Raw genomic sequence first — 24,091 nt, forward strand, 5'->3', positions numbered from 1 at the left:
GGACAACACCGCCCCCACCACCACCTCAGAGGCGTCCACTTCCACGACGAATGGTTTGGACGGATCTGGCTGCACTAACACAGGAGCAGACATAAAACATTTTTTCAGCATCGCAAACGCCTCTTTTGCGAGCGAGGACCAATTTCTCACATCCGCACCTTTGCATGTTAGATCCGTGAGAGGTTTGACAACTTGCGAAAACCCCCGAATAAATTTGTGGTACTAATTGGCGAACCCCAAGAAGCGCTGAAGACCCTTAAGATCTCGGGGTTGCACCCAATCCGCAATGGCCTGCACCTTCTTGGGGTCCATGCGAAAACCCTCACCGGATACAATTAACCCCAAAAAGGACAACTCTTGTACACAGAATACACATTTCTCCAATTTGGCATACAAATGTTTTTCTCTCAGCCTTTGGAGCACAGTTCGTACATGTTCCAAATGAGAATACTTGTCGGGGGAATATATCAAAATATCATCTAAGTAGATAACGACAAAACGACCAATGAGATCCGAGAATACCACGTTGATGAAATTCTGAAATATGGCAGGGGCATTGGTAAGACCAAACGGCATGACTAAATTTTCAAATAGTCCCTCGGTCGTGAGGAACGCGGTTTTCCATTCATCCCCCTCTCGGACCCTTATCAAATTATATGCCCCCCGAAGGTCCAGTTTAGAAAACCACTTTGCCCCTGATAGTTGGTTACATAAATCGGGAATCAACGGAAGGGGGTACGTATTCCGTACAGTAATTTGATTAAGCGCCCGGAAGTCGAGACAGGGACATAACCCGCCATCTTTTTTCTTTACAAAAAAGAAACCTGCCGCCACAGGTGAGACTGAAGGACGTATGTGTCCTTTGCGCAGACTTTCAGTAATGTACTCCTTCAAAGCCAAGCGCTCAGGACCGGACAAATTAAACAGACGGGCTTTGGGTAATTTAGCCCCCAGGACCAGCTCAATAGCGCAGTCAAAGGGTATATGTGGCGGTAACGTCTCGGCCTCGCTTTCGGAGAATACATCTTCAAAGTCCTTCAGGCATTCCGGAATACCTTCCAGCTCGACAGATGATACAGACACAGATTTAACAGGTTCAACCAGCAGTGCGGATTTATCACATAACTCAAAATCATTAAACCCCCATTGTACAATCTCCTCCGTTTTCCAGTTAATAACTGGGTTATGGCGTTGTAACCAGGGCATGCCCAACACCAACCCTGCAGGTAGATTGTCCAGCACAAAACAACTTATGTTTTCCACATGAGTAGCGCCCACTCTGAGCGAACACATCAGACATAAAGCGAATTCCCTCCTTAGTGAGGGGAGATGAGTCAATGGCCATCACCTTGATCGGAACCTTGAGCCTAACTGTCCCTATCTTGCAGTGTGTGACCCATTGGGAGTCAATAAGATTAATAGATGATCCGCAGTCCACGAATGCTGTAGAGGAAAAAGAACTACCATCAACAAACAGTTCCACAGGCAGTACTACTTTAGAAAACGAGCAAAATGGTACCTGAGGGTCTGAGCAGCCTCCCCGTTGACTACCCAGACCTAGTCGTTTCCCGCCGACCGGGTTTGAAGACGGGCAATTCGGGCACTCCCTTTTCCAATGTCCCGTTTTACCGCAGTAAAAGCATAACTGCTTGTCCTTCCGGCGTTTCCTCTCCGTATCCTTCAGGGAGAGGGCGCCTACATCCATGGGCTCATGGGCAGTCTCTTTTCCACTGGGGAATAATGGAGTATCCACCTGCATCACCCCTCTGGCCCGCAGCCTGCGGTCCATCCGGACGGCCTGGGTCATGGCGTCCTCGAGAGAGTTAGGTGGGGGATGTAATGCCAAGGCATCCTGCAGCTGCTCGGACAAGCCTCTGCGAAAGAGTCCTCGGAGTGCGGCATCGCTCCAAGAGACCTCTGCCGCCCAGCGGCGGAACTCAGAACAAAACCACTCAGCTGAGTGTTTCCCCTGACAGACACTCATCAACATGTCCTCTGCCAATCGCACTCGGTCAGGTTCATCATAAATGTGCCCGAGGGCCTCAAAGAATGCGTTCACTGACATACGTTCAGGTGCAGAGGAAGACAGAGAGAAAGCCCATGCTTGCGGAGTCCCCCGAAGTAGGGAAATAATGACCCCCACCCTCTGGAACTCATCCCCGGAGGAGCAGGGCCATAGAGAAAAAAAAGCTTGTATCCTTCTCTGAAAGACCTGAACTCCTTTTTATCCCCTGAGAAAAGGTCTGGTAATTTGACCGGAGATTCGGGGGACCCTAATGACACATCCCTACCCCCAGAACCAGAAGCCCCTGCATCGACAGCCCCCTGCACAGTAACCACCAACTGTTGCTGGGTCAGGGCCATCGTGCGTTGTTCCACATTGAGCTTATGGAACATTTGGGTCAGGTGCTTGACCTGATCAGACAAGGCTTGTATGGGATCCATGAGGATAGCACACACTTTTTTCTTTTTTTTTTCCTTCAGAAAAAAAAAACTGAAATGGTCAGTTATAATGTCAGGGTCCTGACAGCACCGGCGAGCAGCCTCTGCTAAACAGGTACTCACCCGCACCGCAGGGACCCCCGGGGACAAGAATAGCCGGAAAATGCACTAAGAAGACTAGAATCATAGAATCATAGAATCGTAGAGTTGGAAGGGACCTCCTGGGCCATCTGGTCCAACCCCCTGCTCAAAGCAGGATTCGCTAAATCATCCCAGTCAGATGTCTGTCCAGCCTCTGTTTGAAGACATCCATTGAAGGAGAACTCACCACTTCTCGTGGCAGCTTGTTCCACTCATTGATCACTCTAACTGTCAAAAAGTTTTTTCTAATATCTAATCTGTGTCTCCTCCCATTCAGTTTCATCCCATTGCTTCTAGTCTTTCCTTGTGCAAATGAGAATAAAGATGATCCTTCTACAATGTGACAGCCCTTGAGATATTTGTAGACAGCTATTAAGTCTCCTCTCAGTCTTCTCTTTTGCAAACTAAGCAATCCCAAATCCTGCATCCTTTCCTCATAAGACAGGGTTTGCAGACCGGTCACCATTCTGGTTGCTCTTTTCTGAACTTGCTCCAGTTTGTTGATGTCTTTTTTAAAATGTGGTGCCCAAAACTGGACACAATATTCCAGATGAGGTCTGACCAAAGAGGAGTAGAGGGAAATAATGACTTCACGTGATCTAGACTGTATGCTTCTGTTAATACATCCTAGAATTGCATTTGCTTTTTTTGCTGCTGCATCACACTGTTGACTCATATTCAGTTTGTGATCTATTAGTATACCCAAGTCTTTTTCACATGTGCTCTTGCTTAGGCCTATTCCTCCCATTCTGTATATGCTTTTTTCATTTTTATTGCCCAGATGTAGTACTTTGCATTTGTCCCTGTTAAAAACCATTCTGTTAGTTGCTGCCCAGTTCTCCAGTTTATTTATATCTTTTTGAATCCTCTCTCTCTCTTCTCTAGTATTAGCTATCCCTCCTAGCTTTGTGTCATCAGCGAATTTAATCAGTTTACCCTCAATTCCTTCATCTAAATCGTTGATAAAGATGTTGAACAATACAGGGCCCAGGACAGAGCCCTGTGGTACCCCACTTGAGACATTCTTCCAACTGGATGTGCAGCCATTTACGACCACTCTTTGGGTCCGATCACTAAGCCAGTTATGAATCCACCTAACAGTTGCCTTGTCCATTCCACACTTAGTCATTTTTTCAATAAGGATTGTATGAGATACTTTGTCAAATGCTTTGCTGAAGTCAAGATATACTATATCTACAGCATTTCCTTGATCCACCCAATCAGTGATTCTGTCATAGAAGGAAATTAAGTTAGTCTGACATGACTTATTAGTTACAAACCCATGCTGACTCTGTTTAATCACTTCATTCTTATCCAGGTACTGACATACATGTTGTTTAATAATTTGTTCAAAGATCTTTCCTGGTATAGAAGTCAGACTCACCGGCCTATAGTTGCCTGGGTCCACCTTCTTCCCCTTTTTGAAGATAGGAACAACATTTGCTCTTCTCCAGTCTTCTGAATCTAGTCTTCTGTCTTTCTGAATCTAGAAAGCAGGCACAGGACCTTCGGTCATGTGAACGGTCATGTGGCTGCAAGGGGGCGGGGCTTAGCGTCAGAGAAGCCAGAGAACTCAGATTATGGCAAAGCAGAAGTCATGTACAGTACAGACCAGTGAGGTACAGGAGGGATAAACAGACGGGAGGTCAGACAAAGCCAAAGGTCATACACAGGATCACAGTACAGTACCAGGGATGAGACAGAGCGGATAATCAGGGCCAAGCAGAGATCAAAACCAAACACACATATAAGGTACCAGGTAGAATCCAAAGCGATATCCAGAGAACAGACCGAGTCATACACAGAGAATCAAGTATCCAGAACACAGCACAAACACACTCAGGGGTCACCACACAATGCCAAGGGCGAAAGTATAACTGACAGGGATGGGAGCGTCCTGAGGCTATAAGAAGCCTCCCCCAGAACCAGGGAGAGGCCACAATCATAGCCCCAGGTGTGCAGGTAAGCCTGCACCGGGATCACAACCTTTAACCCCAGAAATGCCAGTCATCAGCACTGGTTCCAGACATTAACCCCACGTGTGCGAGTCAAACCCGCACTGAGATCATGACATGCGGCAGGCCACACTACAGATTACTCCATAGAGCTGTTTTCACATACCATGCCTGGGTTATCAAGTCAAATCGTGAATTACCCAGGCAAAGATGAATCTGACATGGAGTGCACTGATACACAGCCACTGATAGATGATTCTGCTGGTACATTCACTCAGAGCACTACATTGTCCTCACAGTGTACTGAGCCAGAATCTGATCCAGATGAAACTCAGGTGCCCCTTCCCGCATACTATACCACCATAGATGGTGACACAGAGGAAGGTGCTCATGACATTGAAGAGGAGGTGATGGATGACCCAGTTGTTGACCCAGATTGGCATCCATTGGTTGTAGAGGGTGCTGCTGCCAATAGCTCAGAAGAGGAGGAGGAGTAACCGCAGCGGGCATCGACATCGCAACAGCTGTTATCTGGCAGGCCCGGGGCAGTCTAAAAACGGGTTACAAAAACCAAAAGAGTTGCAGGACAGCTTGGCCAGACGGTCAAAATAGCACAGCGTGCAAGGCCTCAAACTGTCTTCTAGAGTAGGAAGAGTGCAGTGTGGCACTTTTTTGAACAAAATCCTAATGATCAGGCAAAGGTTATCTGTAAGAAGTGCGCAAAGACCTTTAGCCGAGGGAAAAATCTGAGAAATTTGAATACCAGTTGCATGCTAAGACATTTAACCACCATGCACTTGCAAGCATGGACGGACTACCAAAACTCACATACCACATGTGCTACTGCTCCCAAAGAAGGTAGTCAGCAACGCTACATTGTTTCCCCCACTGTAAGTCCACCGGTTAGCACACCACCAGCAGCAAATGTTGAGTTGTCGTCGCAAGGGCAAATCAGTCAGGGAATCACACTGTTATTGCAACGAAAGACTGAATCTAGGCCATCAGAAAGAACACCAACTCCATCACCATCATCAACCCTCTCTCAGTCCGCCATGTCCACCGCTAGTTCCACCATATGCAGCTCTCAAGTCCAGCTCACCCTACCAGAGACTATGAGTAGGACAAGAAAGTACTCATCCTCTCATCTGCGTACACTGGGTTTGAACGCCCACATTGCCAAACTAATCTCGTTAGAGATGATGCCCTATCGGTTGGTTGAAAGCGCAGCTTTCCGCGAACTCTTGGCCTACGCAGTACCACGCTATGACCTACCCAGTCGCCACTTCTTTTCTCGCAAAGCCATCCCAGTCCTCCACATTCATGTGAAAGACCGCATTGTCCATGCACTCAAGCAATCTGTGAGTGGAAAGGTGCACCTCACAACTGATGCATGGTCCAGTAGGCATGGCCAGGGCAGTTACGTGTCCATCACTGTGCACTGGGTTAATGTGGTGGATGCAGGGGACAGCTGTGATGGCACAGTGCTGCCTAGCCCACGGTATAGGAAACAGTTGGCTGTAGGCGTTCGACCCCCCTCCTCCTCCAGAAGCGAAAGCTCGTCCACAGAGCGCAGTTGCACGAGCACTGCATCCGCAGCTGACAGTGGTGCACATGATGTGTCCCACTATCGATCAGCTAATGGAAAGCATCAGCAGGCTGTGTTGCAGATGATGTGTTTGGGCGACAGACACATGGTGGAGTTACTGGCCGACTAGTTTCAGCGACAAACTGAGTGATGGCTGGGCAGTCTACATCTTGAGGCAGGCAAGGTAGTTAGTGATAACGGACGGAATTTTGTGGCAGCCATAGCCCTTTCAAAACTCAGACACATACCTTGCTTGGCTCACACCTTGAACCTGGTGGTGCAGTGCTTCCTCACTAATAATCCGGAGATAACAGGCCTGCTCCATAAGGTTCGAACACTGTGCTCGCACATCCGCCGGTCGCCGGTACACTCCAGTCGTATGCAGAAGCTGCAGCGATTGCTCCACCTTCCCAAGCACCGCCTAATTATCGACGTTGCAACAAGGTGGAACTCCACCCTGCACATGGGTGAGCGGCTGTGTGAACAGAGGCAGGCCGTAATGCATTTGTGGGAGGATACACGGGCAGGCACTTTGAGGGCAGACATGGAGTTGACAAGTGTGCAGTGGTCGAAGCTGAAAGACCTCTGTAAAGTCCTTCAATGTTTTGAGGAATGCACATGGCTGGTAAGCGCAGATGACGCCATCATAAGCATGAGCATCCCACTTATGCGTCTGCTCATGCAAACTTTGACGCACATCAAGGAGCAGGCGTCTGCAGCCGAGGATGATGAGGAAGAGGAGGAGGGAAGCCTTGATGACAGTCAGCCATTGTCTGTTCAGGGAACTGTCGTGGATGAGGTGGAGGAAGAAGAGAAGGAGGAGGATGATGATGGGGATGATTATTTAGGGGAGGAGGATGCTTCTCGTGGGGCAAGAGAAAACGTTGGCGTAGCAAGGTCTGGTACTGGGTTTGTGCGTGACTGGAGGGATGTGGATTTGCCTGAAAGTTCTCCTCCACCCAGCACTCGCACTGCATCATTGACACCAGGAACATTGGCCCACATGTCAGATTATGCCTTGCAGATAGAGTTGAGCGAAACGGGTCGAACAATTTCAAAAGTCGCCGACTTTTGGCAAAGTCGGGTTTCATGAAACGAAACCCGACCCTAGGATAAGGTCGGCGACTTACGCGCCAAAGTCGCGCTTCAAAAGTTTGTTTAGCGCTCTTTTTCAGCCAATCAGGATCCACGGACACTGTGGGCAACGTGATGACATAGGCAGGGGTCGCCACCATCTTTCAGAAGGGCATGCAAGTGATTGGCTTGCTTTGGTGGGCGTCACATGGGTTATAAAAGGGCGTGCACGCCGACCGCCATCTTACTTCTGCCGATCTTAGCATAGGGAGAGGTTGCTGATTCTGTAGGGAGAGCGTTAGGCAGGGAAGAAGAAAAAAAAACTGCTTCTGCTGCTAGCGATTTTGCCTGTGCAACACACCAGTCACTGTGTGTGCAGTGCAAGGGGAGGCTATATTGTGGTGGATCAGCGGTGTTGGTTGTTAGGCTGCCTTCTAAGGCTTCCTGACAGCTGCATTGCTGTTTCCCCACTGCTCTGCAAACTGCTTTTTTAAAAGCAATCCAAATTTTTTTTTGTCCTGCTAAGGTACTGAGCGTGCATTTATTCACACCATACAGCGGTGTACGCTCCTCACACAGTACCGTGTAACGGCTGTTATCACAGCCACAGTGAAGCTATCTGTGTGTCACTGTGGAGGACTTGTTCCGTTCTTACAGACCTACACTCTAGGGAGATTCTTATTCTGCCCAATTCTACAATTCACTTTTTTCACACCTGTGCCATCGAGCCTGTGACATAGCGCTCTGATATTCAGTGGGCCTCACACAATCCAAAAGTGTCCAGTGTCCACAAGTGTCTGCAGAAATTCAAAATCTCCCTTATCCTGTAGTCACTTTTTTCACACCTGCTGCATCGAGCCTGTGACATAGCGCTCTGATATTCATTGGGCCTCACACAATCCAAAAGTGTCCAGTGTCTGCAGAAATTCAAAATCTCCCTTATCCTGTAGTCACTTTTTTCACACCTGCTGCATCGAGCCTTTGACATAGCACTGTGATATTCAGTGGGCCTCACACAATCCAAGTGTCCAGTGTCCACAAGTGTCTGCAGAAATTCAAAATCTCCCTTATCCTGTAGTCACTTTTTTCACACCTGTGCCATCGAGCCTGTGACATAGCACTGTGATATTCAGTGGGCCTCACACAATCCAAGTGTCCAGTGTCCACAAGTGTCTGCAGAAATTCAAAATCTCCCTTATCCTGTAGTCACTTTTTTCACACCTGCTGCATTGAGCCTGTGACATAGCGCTGTGATATTCAGTGGGCCTCACACAATCCAAGTGTCCAGTGTCCACAAGTGTCTGCAGAAATTCAAAATCTCCCTTATCCTGTAGTCACTTTTTTCACACCTGTGCCATCGAGCCTGTGACATAGCACTGTGATATTCAGTGGGCCTCACACATTCCCAGTGTCCAGTGTCCACAAGTGTCTGCAGAAATTCAAAATCTCCCTTATCCTGTAGTCACTTTTTTCACACCTGCTGCATCGAGCCTGTGACATAGCGCTGTGATATTCAGTGGGCCTCACACAATCCAAGTGTCCAGTGTCCACAAGTGTCTGCAGAAAATCTAAATCTCCCTTATCCTGTAGTCACTTTTTTCACACCTGTGCCATCGAGCCTGTGACATAGCGCTGTGATATTCAGTGGGCCTCACACAATCCAAGTGTCCAGTGTCCACAAGTGTCTGCAGAAAATCTAAATCTCCCTTATCCTGTAGTCACTTTTTTCACACCTGTGCCATCGAGCCTGTGACATAGCGCTGTGACATTCAGTGGGCCTCACACAATCCAAGTGTCCAGTGTCCACAAGGTCTGCAGAAATTCAAAATCTCACAGAAATTCAAAATCTCCCTTATCCTGTAGTCACATTTTTCACACCTGTGCCATCGAGCCTGTGACATAGCACTGTGATATTCAGTGGGCCTCACACAATCCAAGTGTCCAGTGTCCACAAGTGTCTGCAGAAATTCAAAATATCCCTTATCCTGTAGTCACTTTTTTCACACCTGCTGCATCGAGCCTGTGACATAGCGCTGTGATATTCAGTGGGCCTCACACAATCCAAAAGTGTCCAGTGTCCACTAGTGTGTGCAGAAAATCTAAATCTCCCCTGTCCTATAGACACCTTGTACCTTGTTTTACATTACTATATAGTTTGTTGGATTTTGTCTACATTTCTACCAAAAATGAGGAAGGCTGGTGGAAGAGGCCGTGGAATTGGGCGGGGGTTGGCAGCTGGTAATGATGGTGTTGGTGGTGGATCTGATGGTAGTGGCAAAAGCAAAATAGGACCGAATGCAGGAGGTGTTGAGCCTGCGTCATCGTCTGGCTCCATAAGGCTTCGAAGGCTTAGTTTTCTAGGAGTTGGCAAACCGCTTTTAACGCCAGAGCATCAGGAAAAAGTTTTGTCTTACATTGCTGACTCAGCCTCCAGCTCTATCGCCTCCTCTTCTGAAGTTGTAAAAAGTAAAAGCACTGAGTCGTCATTGGAGGCTCATGTTCATGAACCACACCTTTCCTTGTGTCCTTCACCACAACCACAAGATTGAAGGATGACGCAGGCCATACTACTGATTACTCCATGGAGCTGTTTTCACATACCATGCCTGGATTATCAAGTGAAATGGTGAATTACCCAGGCCAAGATGAATCTGACATGGAGTGCACTGATGCACAGCCGCTGATAGATGATTCTGCTGGTGCATTCACTCAGAGCACTACATTGTCCTCACAGTGTACAGAGCCAGATTCTGACCCTGATGAGACTCAGGTGCCCCTTCCCGCACACTATACCACCATACACGGTGACACAGAGGAAGGTGCACATGACATTGAAGAGGAGGTGATGGATGACCCAGTTGTTGACCCAGATTGGCATCCATTGGGGGAAGAGGGTGCTGCTTCCAATAGCTCAGATGAGGAGCATCCACAGCAGACATCAACATCGCAACAGCTGTTATCTGGCAGGCCCGGAGCACTCCAAAGACAGGTTCCAAAAATCAAAAGAGTTGCTGGACAGCTTGTCCAGAGGGTCAAAACATCACAGCGTGCTAGGCCGCAAAATGTCTGCCAAAGTAGGAAGAGTGCAGTGTGGCACTTTTTTGAACAAAATCCTCATGATCAGGCCAAGGTTATCTGTAAGAAGTGCGCAAAGACCTTTAGCCGAGGGAAAAATCTGAAAAATTTGAATACCAGTTGCATGCTTAGACATTTAACCAGCATGCACTTGCAAGCGTGGACACAACACCAAACCTCAAGTGCCACATGTGCAACTGATCACAAAGAAGGTATTCAGCAACGCTACATTGTTTCCCCCACTGTAAGCCCACCGGTTAGCACAGCAGCAAATGTTGAGGTGTCGTTGCAAGGCCACAGCAGTCAGGGAATCCCACTGTTATATCAACGAAATACTGAATCTAGGCCATCAGAAAGAACACCAACTCCATCACCATCATCAACCCTCTCTCAGTCCGCCCTGTCCACCGCTACTTCTACCATATGCAGCTCTCAAGTCCAGCTCACCCTCCCAGACACTATGAGTAGGTCAAGAAAGTACTCAGTCTCTCATCCGCGTACACTGGGTTTGAACGCCCACATTGCCAAACTAATCTCGTTTGAGATGATGCCCTATCGGTTGGTGGAAAGCGCATCTTTCCGCGAACTCATGGCCTATGCAGTACCACGCTATGACCTACCCAGTCACCACTTCTTCTCTCGCAAAGCCATCCCAGCCCTCCACCATCATGTGAAAGACCGCATTGTCCATGCACTCAAGCAGTCAGTGAGTGGAAAGGTGCACCTCACAACTGATGCATGGTCCAGTCGGCATGACCAGGGCCGTTACGTGTCCATCACTGCGCACTGGGTTAATGTGGTGGATGCAGGGTCCACAGGGGACAGCGGTGGTGGGACAGTGCTGCCTAGCCCACGGTATAGGAAACAGTTGGCTGTAGGCGTTCCACCCTCCTCCTCCTCCTCCAGAAGCGAAAGCTCGTCCACAGAGCGCAGTCGTACGAGCACTCCATCTGCAGCTGCCACTGTTGCACACGAGGTGTCCCCCTATCGAGCAGCTAGTGGAAAGCGTCAGCAGGCTGTGTTGCAGATGATGTGTTTGGGCGACAGAAACACCGCCGAGGTGCTGGCCGAGTACTTGAAGCGACAAACTGAGTCATGGCTGGGCAGTGTACATCTTGAGGCAGGCAAGGTAGTTAGTGATAACGGCCGTAATTTTGAGGCAGCCATAGCCCTTTCAAAACTCAGCCACATACCTTGCTTGGCTCACACCTTGAACCTGGTGGTGCAGTGCTTCCTCAAAAATTATCCGGCCCTGCTACATAAGGTGCGAAGACTGTGCGCACACATCCGCCGGTCGCCTGTACACTCCGTTCGTATGCAGAAGCTGCAGCGATTGCTCCACCTTCCCAACCACCGCCTCATTATCGACATTGCAACAAGGTGGAACTCCACCCTGCACATGGTGGAGCGGCTGTGCGAGCAGAGGCAGGCCATAATGCATTTGTGGGAGGATACACGGCCAGGCACTTTGAGAGCAGACATGGAGTTGACAGGTGTGCAGTGGTCGAAGCTGAAAGACCTCTGTAAAGTCCTTCAGTGTTTTGAGGAATGCACACGGCTGGTAAGCGCAGACGACGCCATCCTAAGCATGAGCATCCCACTTATGCGTCTGCTCATGCAAACTTTGATGCACCTTAAGGAGCAGGCGTCTGCAGCCAATGTTGACGAGGAGGAAGAGGTGGAGGGAATCCTTGATGACATTCAGCCATTGTCTGCTCAGGGACCTCTCCTGGACGAGTTGGAGGAAGAAGAGGAGGAGGAGGATGATGATGGGGATGATTACTTAGGGGAGGAGGATGCATCTCGTGGGGCAAGTGTAAATGTTGGCGTGGCAAGGTCTGGTACAGGGTTTGTGCGTGACTTGAGGGATGTGGATTTGCCAGAAAGTGCTCCTCCAACCAGCACTCGCAGTGCATGATTGACACCGGGAACATTGGCCCACATGTCAGATTATGCCTTGCGGATCCTAAAAAGGGACCCCCGCATTGCCAAAATGATGAACGATGACGACTACTGGTTGGCCAGCATCCTGGATCCATGCTATAAAGGCAAATTACAAAACATCATGCCACAGGAGAACCTTGACCTAATATTGGCAACTCTGGTAAATCGGTTGCTTGAGGCATTCCCAGCACACAGCAGCGGTGATGGTTCTCACACGAGCCGTACGGGCCGGGGGCAGCTTGGCAGAGGTGTTCATGGTGCACACAGCAGAAGTGGCGTTGGAGACAGGGGTTTCATGACAATGTTGTGGACTGATTTTTCAAGTACCGCTCACACAACTGGTAATACAGCATCGATGGAAAGTGACAGGAGACGGCAGTTGTCAACTATGGTTACAAACTACTTTTCCTCCCATATCGATGTTCTCCCACACAGGTCATTCCCCTTTGACTATTGGGCTGCTAAACTGGACACCTGGCCTGAATTGGCACAGTATGCCTTACAGGAGCACGCTTGCCCAGCTGCAAGTGTGCTATCGGAAAGAGTCTTCAGTGCAGCTGGATCAATCCTGACAGAAAAAAGGACCCGTCTGTCAACCCAAAATGTGGATGATCTAACCTTCATTAAAATGAACCATACATGGGTTTCCAAGGATTTTGTCCCACCTTCCCCTGATGACACATAGGGTGACAGAAAAATGGCTTGCTTTGGTCCACCTCTTCCTGGGACTTGACCTATTTCGCCTTTTGCATCAGCTGAATGTCCAACATCAGCATATGCCACTTTCTAAAACTCCCTAACTGTGCTGCCTCCCCCCCCCATGGCCGGGGTCACCACCTAGCGCACGACACCATGCGAGTGCCGTTGCCCTGGACAGGTGGGTAGGCCGACTCTTGGGCGCGGGCACTGGCACAGGGTCTCTCATAGTGCAATCAAGTGTCTCTGATGGTGGTGGTGCACACCCGCCGTCAGACACACCGCCGTACTATGAGGGGCCCAGTGCCAGTACCGACGCCCATGAGTGGGCCCCCCTTGCCTGGGCAGGGCCCCAGCATTTGCAATCTTTACCTCTCCCTGCTCCTCCGCTGTGTAGTCTGGGCCGTCAAATCCATACTGTGCCTGACACCGTCTGAGCCTGCCTCCTGGTGTATTGACATATACTTTGAATGTGTACGCTATCCATACATGTTATCCGGGGATACGGTACCCTTTCTCACCTTTGTGCAATCACTTGCAATCCATACTGGGCCTTACACCGTCTGAGCCTGCCTCCTGATGTATAGACATATCTTTTGAATGTGTACGCTATGCATACATGTTATCCGGGGATACGGTACCCTTTCTCACCTTTGTGCAATCACGTGCAATCCATACTTTGCCTAACACCGTCTGAGCCTGCCTCCTGATGTATAGACATATCTTTTGAATGTGTACGCTATCCATACATGTTATCCGGGGATACGGTACCCTTTCTCACCTTTGTGCAATCACGTGCAATCCATACTGGGCCTAACACCGTCTGAGCCTGCCTCCTGATGTATAGACATATATTTTGAATGTGTACGCTATCCATACATGTTATCCGGGGATACGGTACCCTTTCTCACCTTTGTGCAATCACGTGCAAGCCATACTGGGCCTAACACCATCTGAGCCTGCCTCCTGATGTATAGACATATATTTTGAATGTGTACGCTATCCATACATGTTATCCGGGGATACGGTACCCTTTCTCACCTTTGTGCAATCACGTGCAATCCATACTGGGCCTAACACCGTCTGAGCCTGCCTCCTGATGTATAGACATATCTTTTGAATGTGTACGCTATCCATACATGTTATCCGGGGATACGGTACCTTTTCTCACCTTTGTGCAATCACTTGCAAGCCATACTGTGCCTGACACCGTCTGAGCCTGCCTCCTGATGTATAGACATATCTTTTGAATGTGTACGCTATCCATACATGTTATCCGGGGATACGGTACCCTTTCTCACCTTTGTGCAATCACTTGCAAGCCATACTGGGCCTAACACCGTCTGAGCCTGCCTCCTGATGTATAGACATATATTTTGAATGTGTACGCTATCCATACATGTTATCCGGGGATACAGTACCCTTTTTCACCTTTGTGCAATCACGTGAAAGCCATACTGGGCCTAACACCGTCTGAGCCTGCCTCCTGATGTATAGACATATCTTTTGAATGTGTACGCTATCCATACATGTTATCCGGGGATACGGTACCCTTTCTCACCTTTGTGCAATCACGTGCAAGCCATACTGGGCCTAACACCATCTGAGCCTGCCTCCTGATGTATAGACATATATTTTGAATGTGTACGCTATCCATACATGTTATCCGGGGATACGGTACCCTTTCTCACCTTTGTGCAATCACGTGCAATCCATACTGGGCCTAACACCGTCTGAGCCTGCCTCCTGATGTATAGACATATCTTTTGAATGTGTACGCTATCCATACATGTTATCCGGGGATACGGTACCTTTTCTCACCTTTGTGCAATCACTTGCAAGCCATACTGTGCCTGACACCGTCTGAGCCTGCCTCCTGATGTATAGACATATCTTTTGAATGTGTACGCTATCCATACATGTTATCCGGGGATACGGTACCCTTTCTCACCTTTGTGCAATCACTTGCAAGCCATACTGGGCCTAACACCGTCTGAGCCTGCCTCCTGATGTATAGACATATATTTTGAATGTGTACGCTATCCATACATGTTATCCGGGGATACAGTACCCTTTTTCACCTTTGTGCAATCACGTGAAAGCCATACTGGGCCTAACACCGTCTGAGCCTGCCTCCTGATGTATAGACATATCTTTTGAATGTGTACGCTATCCATACATGTCATCTGGGGATACGGTACCCTTTCTCACCTTTGTGCAATCACGTGCAATCCATACTGGGCCTAACACCGTCTGAGCCTGCCTCCTGATGTATAGACATATCTTTTGAATGTGTACGCTATCCATACATGTTATCCGGGGATACGGTACCCTTTCTCACCTTTGTGCAATCACTTGCAAGCCATACTGGGCTTAACACCGTCTGAGCCTGCCTCCTGATGTATAGACATATATTTTGAATGTGTACGCTATCCATACATGTTATCCGGGGATACGGTACCCTTTCTCACCTTCGTGCAATCACGTGTAACCCATACTGGGCGTGAGAACGGCTGGCGAGCTGTTAAGCAAGCTACAGCACCTGTGGTTTGCACACGTAAGTTTTTCATTTTTTTCAGGAATGACGGTTAGGCCTAATTCCGGAACTGCGGTTGACCTGCACTTACTGGGAAATCATCGTTCGCGAGTAATAATTGTAATCAGTGATCCCCATCACTAACGTTGTTCAGTGGGTTATCTGCACCTGTAAGAGACAAACGCTTGCCTTTTCAGTGTAGCGTACATGCAGCCACGGACATGTAAGGGCATGACACACCAGTTATTGGCCAATCTCATGTGCCAGAGCCTCACGTGTCCCTCTAGTAAGCCGGACTCGGACCGCGGGGCATGACGGAGTCTCGTTCGTTAACGGAATTAAGCTTGCAATGTGTGCATCTGTTCTGTAGCTGGCATGGTTGAGGTTGCCCGTGTTGAGTCAAATTACGCCGTAGGCTCCACTCCTGGTGGTGCCCTTCTGGACATTCCTTTAAGGTTCAGCTTTGCAACCATACTGCCCACGTAAAACAAACACTTTGCCTTCATGAACGCTGTTTGGAGGGTCGTGACTCGTGGGAATAACGCCGCCCAATCAGTTAACCTGCTAGAGAGATCATTCGTTGCTCCCAAGCATGACATCACACTCCCTAGGAGGAAGGTAATGCCACTGTGGCGACCGTACTCCTGGGGGCGACACAAGTGCACTGATGCCCAGCCACTGCTCAATGAATCTGCTGGTACATTGACCCAGACCACTACATTCCCCTCGCACGCTACCCGGCCTGAATCTGACCCTGATGAAACTCAGGTTACCCTTCCCATATACAGTTCCATCTTACACGGTGACAAAGAGGAAGCTGCAGATGAAAGTGCAGGTTCGGCCCACCCGCCATCAGACACACCACCGTACTATCAGGGGCCCTGTGCCAGTGCCGTCGCCAACGAGTGGGCCCCCCCTGCTTGCTCAGGATCACAGCACTTGCAAGGTTGAAATACTGTGCAGTGAGATGGAAGATGGGGACGACGAGGAGTCCAGACTAGTACAGGGATTCCCTAGCGAGGAGACTTATTTGATTGTTTTCAATGTTGGGACAGCAATTTTTGGGGAGCACTATACTCTGGAGAATGATAGATGGGGCCCACCATACACTGGAACATTCCAAAGGTGGACATCAGACACTGGAGCAGCATTTACAGGGCCCATTATACACTAGAGCATTAGAAATGGGGCCCATTATGTTTGGAGCATTATTTGGGCCCATAAGACAGTGGAGCTTCATCCATGGGGACCAACATATACTGTAGCATTATGTGGAGCTCATCATATACTGTTTCAAACATTATATGGGACCAATGATTCTGTATGGAGAAATAGATGGGCCTCGTCATGAGATGTAAAAAGTGAAGTATTTTTCATTGTACTATACCGCTATTTCTCTGCCGTATCGGAGCATGATGAGTTGTGGTATTATGTGTTAAAGGGGCGCTCTTTCGCCCAGGGCACATGAAAACCTGGACCCAGCTCTTCCCCCCACAACTTTAGCCAAATAACCCCCATTTTTCAGTGCGTAACTTGTATTATGAAGTTAATTAAGGTTGACCAGCTTAAGTAAGAAGAATTGATGCTTTTGGCATTCAAATGAGCACTGTAGGTGTGTTTCCTGTCCTCCTCTCACTGCCCACTTTTATTCCCCATTGACTTACATTGGGTTTCGTGTTTCGGGACGACCCCGACTTTTCCCTATAATCGGCCGATCTTGCTCGACCCGACTTTTGGAAAAGTCGGGTTTCACGAAACGAAACTCGACCATAAAAAAACAAAAGTCGCTCAACTCTAGTTAGGCCTAATTCCGGAACTGCGGTTGACCTGCACTTACTGGGAAATCATCGTTCGCGAGTAATAATTGTAATCATGATCCCCATCACTAACGTTGTTCAGCGGGTTATCTGCACCTGTAAGCGACAAACGCTGGCCTTTTCAGTGTAGCGCACATGCAGCCACGGACATGTAAGGGCATGACACACCAGTTATTGGCCAATCTCATGTGCCAGAACCTCACGTGTCCCTCTAGTAAGCCAGACTCGGACCGCTGGGCATGACGGAGTCTCGTTCGTTAACGGAATTAAGCTTGCAATGTGTGCAATCTGTTCTGTAGCTGGCATGGTTGAGGTTGCCCGTGTTGAGTCAAATTACGCCGTAGGCTCCACTCCTGGTGGTGCCCTTCTGGACATTCCTGTAAGGTTCAGCTTTGCAACCATACTGCCCACGTAAAACAAACACTTTGCCTTCATGAACGCTGTTTGGAGGGTCGTGACTCGTGGGAATAACGCCGCCCAATCAGTTAACCTGCTAGAGAGATCCTTCGTTGCTCCCAAGCATGACATCACACTCCCTAGGAGGAAGGTAATGCCACTGTGGCGACCGTACTCCTGGGGGCGACACAAGTGCACTGATGCCCAGCCACTGCTCGATGAATCTGCTGGTACATTGACCCAGACCACTACATTCCCCTCGCACGCTACCCGGCCTGAATCTGACCCTGATGAAACTCAGGTTACCCTTCCCATATACAGTTCCATCTTACACGGTGACAAAGAGGAAGCTGCAGATGAAAGTGCAGGTTCGGCCAACCCGCCATCAGACACACCACCGTACTATCAGGGGCCCTGTGCCAGTGCCGTCGCCAACGAGTGGGCCCCCCCTGCTTGCTCAGGATCACATCACTTGCAAGGTTGAAATACTGTGCAGTGAGATGGAAGATGGGGACGACGAGGAGTCCAGACTAGTACAGGGATTCCCTAGCGAGGAGACTTATTTGATTGTTTTCAATGTTGGGACAGCAATTTTTGGGGAGCACTATACTCTGGAGAATGATAGATGGGGCCCACCATACACTGGAACATTCCAAAGGTGGACATCAGACACTGGAGCAGCATTTACAGGGCCCATTATACACTAGAGCATTAGAAATGGGGCCCATTATGTTTGGAGCATTATTTGGGCCCATAAGACAGTGGAGCTTCATCCATGGGGACCAACATATACTGTAGCATTATGTGGAGCTCATCATATACTGTTTCAAACATTATATGGGACCAATGATTCTGTATGGAGAAATAGATGGGCCTCGTCATGAGATGTAAAAAGTGAAGTATTTTTCATTGTACTATACCGCTATTTCTCTGCCGTATCGGAGCATGATGAGTTGTGGTATTATGTGTTAAAGGGGCGCTCTTTCGCCCAGGGCACATGAAAACCTGGAGCCAGCCCTACCCCCCCACAACTTTAGCCAAATAACCCCCATTTTTCAGTGTGTAACTTGTATTATGAAGTTAATTAAGGTTGACCAGCTTAAGTAAGAAGAATTGATGCTTTTGGCATTCAAATGAGCACTGTAGGTGTGTTTCCTGTCCTCCTCTCACTGCCCACTTTTATTCCCCATTGACTTACATTGGGTTTCGTGTTTCGGGACGACCCCGACTTTTCCCTATAATCGGCCGATCTTGCTCGACCCGACTTTTGGAAAAGTCGGGTTTCACGAAACGAAACTCGACCGTAAAAAACCAAAAGTCGCTCAACTCTACTTGCAGATCCTACAAAGGGACCCCCGCATTGCCAAAATGATGAACGATGATGACTACTGGTTTGGCAATCATCCTGGATCCACGCTATAAAGGCAAATTCCAAAACATCATGCCACAGGAGAACCTTGACCTAATATTGGCTAACAAGCAACTCTGGTAAACCAGTTGGTTGAGGCATTCCCAGCACACAGCAGCGGTGATGGTTCTCACACGAGCCGTAGGGGCCGGGGGCAACTTGGAAGAGGTGTTGGTGGTGCACACACCAGAAGTGGCTTTGGAGACAGGGGTTTCATGACCATGTTGTGGACTGATTTTTCAAGTCCCGCTCACACGACTGGTAATACTGCATCAATTGAAAGTGACAGGAGACAGCACTTGTCAACTATGGTTACAAACTACTTCTCCTGCCGTATCAATGTTCTCCCTCACAGGTCATTTTCATTTGACTATTGGGCAGCTAAACTGGACACCTGGCCTGAATTGGCACAATATGCCTTACAGGAGCTCGCTTGCCCAGCTGCAAGTGTGCTATCGGAAAGAGTCTTCAGTGCTGCTTGATCAATCCTGACAGAAAAAAGGACCCGTCTGTCTACCCAAAATGTGGATGATCTAACCTTCATTAAAATGAACCATGCATGGGTTTCCAAGGATTTTGTCACACCTTACCCTGATGACACATAGGTTGACAGAAAAATGGCTTTCTTTGGTCCGCCTCTTCATGGGACTTGACCAATTTCGCCTTTAGCAGCAGGTGAATGTCCCACTTCAACATATGCCATTTTGTAAACCTCCCTAACTGGGCTGCCTCCTCCCCCCATGGCCGGGGTCACTACCTAGTGCACACAACCGTGCGAGTGCCGTTGCCCTGGACAGGTGGGTGGGCCGACTCTTGGGCGAGGGCACTGGCCCTTATAGTGCCTTATAGTGTCCCTTATAGTGCAATGAGGTGTCTCTGACGGTGGGGGTGCACACCCGCCATCAGACACACCGCCGTACTATGAGGGGCCCAGTGCCAGTACCAACGCCCACGAGTGGGCCCCCCTTGCTTGGGCAGGGCCCCAGCATTTGCAATGTTTACCTCTCCCTGCTCCTCCGCTGTGTAGTCTGGGCTGTCAAATCCTTCACTGGGACTGCCACTACAAATTTGGTGACATGATAGAATATGATGGTTAAGACGTAGCTATGCCCTGTCCCGCTGGCCGGGATCTAGCTTCAGATGATAAATGGCTTCAATTTCTTATGGATGTCGACTCACAATGAGATGCAGTGGTGGTTTCTCATCAGCTTTCAGAGTTTTCCTACCCACAGACGTGTGACATTCCAGCGCACATTTTTAAATGTGCCCTCTCATGCCAATCCAAATGAATCGCCTACGGCCTGTGGCTTCTGTCTTTTGCACTCCAAAGTTACGTGACAGAGCATGATAGGCAGTGAGCACAATGTTTACATCTCTCCCTGTGATCAAAATTATATGGATATGAGTAATGGCGATGGGATCAACGGTACTGCGATACAGCAACACTTTCTTCACAAAGAAAGGTTTTCGCTGTCTCCACACACTAATTAATTGAGGGTCTGCATCGCCTCTGAGAATTGTGACGGAAGTTTATCCCATGAATAGAAATTCCTAGATTTCTGCAATCACTAGAATTTATGTCAGTAATTGTATGCATCTCATTTCCTATTGCGGAGAGTCTGGACTGTCTTACTGAGACAGAAATATATATGAAGATTTAAAAATACCACCAAAAGTGTATACTGGTGTACGCTTCAAATACATTTCTTTTTTTCTACTTTTTAGATTGTTGTCTAATCCATACTGAGAACATGGAGATTTTAAATATTTAAACTATGCTATATATACCTGCTATCCAGTGATAATGTACCCTTTCTCAACTTTGTACAAGCTTGTCAAATCCATACTGGGCCTGAGACCGTCTGAGCCTGCCTCCTAATCTATAGACATAGGTTTTTAATGTGTAAACTATGCTATACATACCTGTAATCCTGTGATACGTTACCCTTTCTCACCTTTGTCCAATCACGTCTAATCCATACTGGGTCTGAGACCGTCTGAGCCTGCCTCCTGATATATAGACCTACGTTTTTAATGTGTAAACTATGCTATACATACCTGTTATCCTGTGATACGGTACCCTTTCTCACCTTTGTCCAATCACGTCTAATCCATACAGGGCCTGAGACCGTCTGAGCATGCCTCCTGTTATATAGACATAGGTTTTTAATGTGTAAACTATGCTATACATACCTGTTATCCAGTGATACGGTACCCTTTCTCACCTTTGTCCAATCACGTCTAATCCATACTGGGTCTGAGACCGTCTGAGCCTGCCTCCTGATATATAGACCTACGTTTTTAATGTGTAAACTATGCTATACATACCTGTTATCCAGTGATACGGTACCCTTTCTCACCTTTGTCCAATCACGTCTAATCCATACTGGGCCTGAGACCGTCTGAGCCTGCCTCCTGTTATATAGACATAGGTTTTTAATGTGTAAACTATGCTATACATACCTGTAATCCTGTGATACGTTACCCTTTCTCACCTTTGTCCAATCACGTCTAATCCATACTGGGTCTGAGACCGTCTGAGCCTGCCTCCTGATATATAGACCTACGTTTTTAATGTGTAAACTATGGTATACATACCTGTTATCCTGTGATACGGTACCCTTTCTCACCTTTGTCCAATCACGTCTAATCCATACAGGGCCTGAGACCGTCTGAGCCTGCCTCCTGTTATATAGACATAGGTTTTTAATGTGTAAACTATGCTATACATACCTGTTATCCAGTGATTCGGTACCCTTTCTCACCTTTGTCCAATCACGTCTAATCCATACTGGGTCTGAGACCGTCTGAGCCTGCCTCCTGATATATAGACATAGGTTTTTAATGTGTAAACTATGCTACTGTGGCGCCCCCAGGGGTATGGTCGCTACCCTGGCTTTGCCTTCCTCCAGGGGAGCGTAAATGCCAGGCTTGGAAGTAGTGATGGGTCTCTCCAGCAGTTAACCTAATGCATGCAACACAGTTCCACTCCGGGCCACCAGGGGGAACTCTGAACCAGGATTGAGGAGCAGAGTGCTCTCTGAGGGTCAGGAGGAAGGAGTAGTCAGATAGTCTGCGGAGGGTGAAGTGTGCAGACGGAAGGTGCGAAGCTGAGAGGTCGAGCTGCAGAAGGCGAGCTCCCTCAGCTTGAGAGTGCACAGAACTGGAGCCTGGTCTCCAGGGTGGTACGGATACTGACGGTCCTATCACAGATACCAGAGGAGTAGGAGGCTGTAAATGCCCTGCTCTCAGCAAAGACTTGGGACACAACAGCAATTGAATAGAGAGCCTGGACTGAAGAGAGGAGTCCCCGAGAGAGGCTACAGCTGTCTGTCATACAAGTATAGTTCTAGGAACATCTGAAGAGAGGCATTTCAGAGTAACTAAGTACTGGAGTCCTTCACACTACAAAGCGCTAGGAAGGAGACTGCACGGCCCTTCTGCTGAGAGAGAATCCTGATCTGCTTCCAGGCTAACCTGCTCCAATATCATCTGTAATCAGGGCTCTGGACTGCATCTACTCAGTAAAGGTACAGAAACTACAACCGCTGTGTCTTGTCTGTTCCCTACGCTTTTGGCACTGCTACATCCCCAAGCCAGCTACATCTACACTGCCCTGGGACTACAGCTCCACCTGTGGGGAGCTTTACCATCTAAGCTGCACATGCCATCAGTCCCAGCGGATCTGTATGCAGCGTTGGCCTAACACCATATTTGCCAAACACCACGGATGGCGTCACAAATTATTCTACAATTAACTACATCTCCCCATTGCTTGGGCGCCCAGGGCCATGGACCCAGTCACCGCTGCTGTGACATATCCCCCTGACATCGGCCCGGTACCGAGTACCCCACAGCCCTGGGAGGGCGACCCAATTTGGCGTCACGAACAGGATTACGGAACCCAGTATCCCCGGGTCCTGTGTGCCATAGACTGTGTTTGTGAACTGTGTGAATTTGGCGCCATTTGCCGCCATTGCCGCGCTGCTTGGCGCGCGCAGGAAGAGGCGGGCCTTCGTGGGCGGAGCCTGCCGCTGAGCGCGAAGAGGAGAAGTGCCGCGCGGGAAGAGAGGACAGCGCGCGAGAGGAGGAGGAGCTGAGGCCTACAGCCTGAAGCGTCGGGCCTGTGAAGCGGCCGCCGGTGAGCTCACACAACCCCAGGCCCTGACTAACGTTAACTAGTGGGGGGAGAAGATGTCCGCGCCACAAGCCAATGCAGCGGCGGACGCCGTTGCCAACCCCGCAGCACCCCAAAAAGGAGCGCCCACCACAGCAGTCCCCATAATGCCGGTATCCATGCCCTACATACCGGGAGCGGCCTGGCTACCGCAGTACTCGGGTGAGTCCCACACCCTGAGTGAATTTAAAGAGAGACTGTGCAGCTTGTTTAAAGTTTACCCCCTGTCTGAAAGCCAGAAAGTAAATATCCTGATTGGACAGCTAACGGGTGCAGCACTGAGGGAGGTGAAAGCCTGGCAGGACACCGATAAAGAGACTGTTGCAAAGGTCCTGGCCAAGCTGAAGAGCACCTTTGACACCCGCCCTGCAGCTGAAATCAAGATGAGGTTCTTTGGCTGTAAACAGAGGGCACAGGACAGTATCAGAGACTATGCTCTCAACCTGCAGGAGGCGCTGCGAGAAGTTAAACAAGTTGACCCTGACAGTGTAAAGGAAGAAGATCAACTGTTAAAGGAGCAGTTCATTGAAGGGCTCCTGTCCAGCACCCACAGAGGGCAGTTACGTATTCTACCCCTGCAAGACCCTGATCTGGATTTTGCTGAATTTAAGGACAGGGCGATTTGGGTACTGCAGGAGCCCACTGACAGCCGTCCAGCGCCACCTAGGTGCCCAGCGATCACCTACCATCAGGAAGCAACATCTTTTCCTTCCGTCCCTGTGGAGGCTGATGCACAGACTCTGGATAAAGATCCAACTGAGGAGCTGCGTCTTCAAGTCCATCAGCTGACCAAAGGGATGGCTGCACTCACTAGAACCGTGCAGTCCCTGCAGGATTCCTCCAAA

The sequence above is a fragment of the Dendrobates tinctorius genome, unplaced genomic scaffold (assembly GCF_039654945.1).
Source record: "Dendrobates tinctorius isolate UK_male_01 unplaced genomic scaffold, ASM3965494v1 ptg000201l, whole genome shotgun sequence".
In the NCBI taxonomy this organism is placed as follows: domain Eukaryota; kingdom Metazoa; phylum Chordata; class Amphibia; order Anura; family Dendrobatidae; genus Dendrobates; species Dendrobates tinctorius.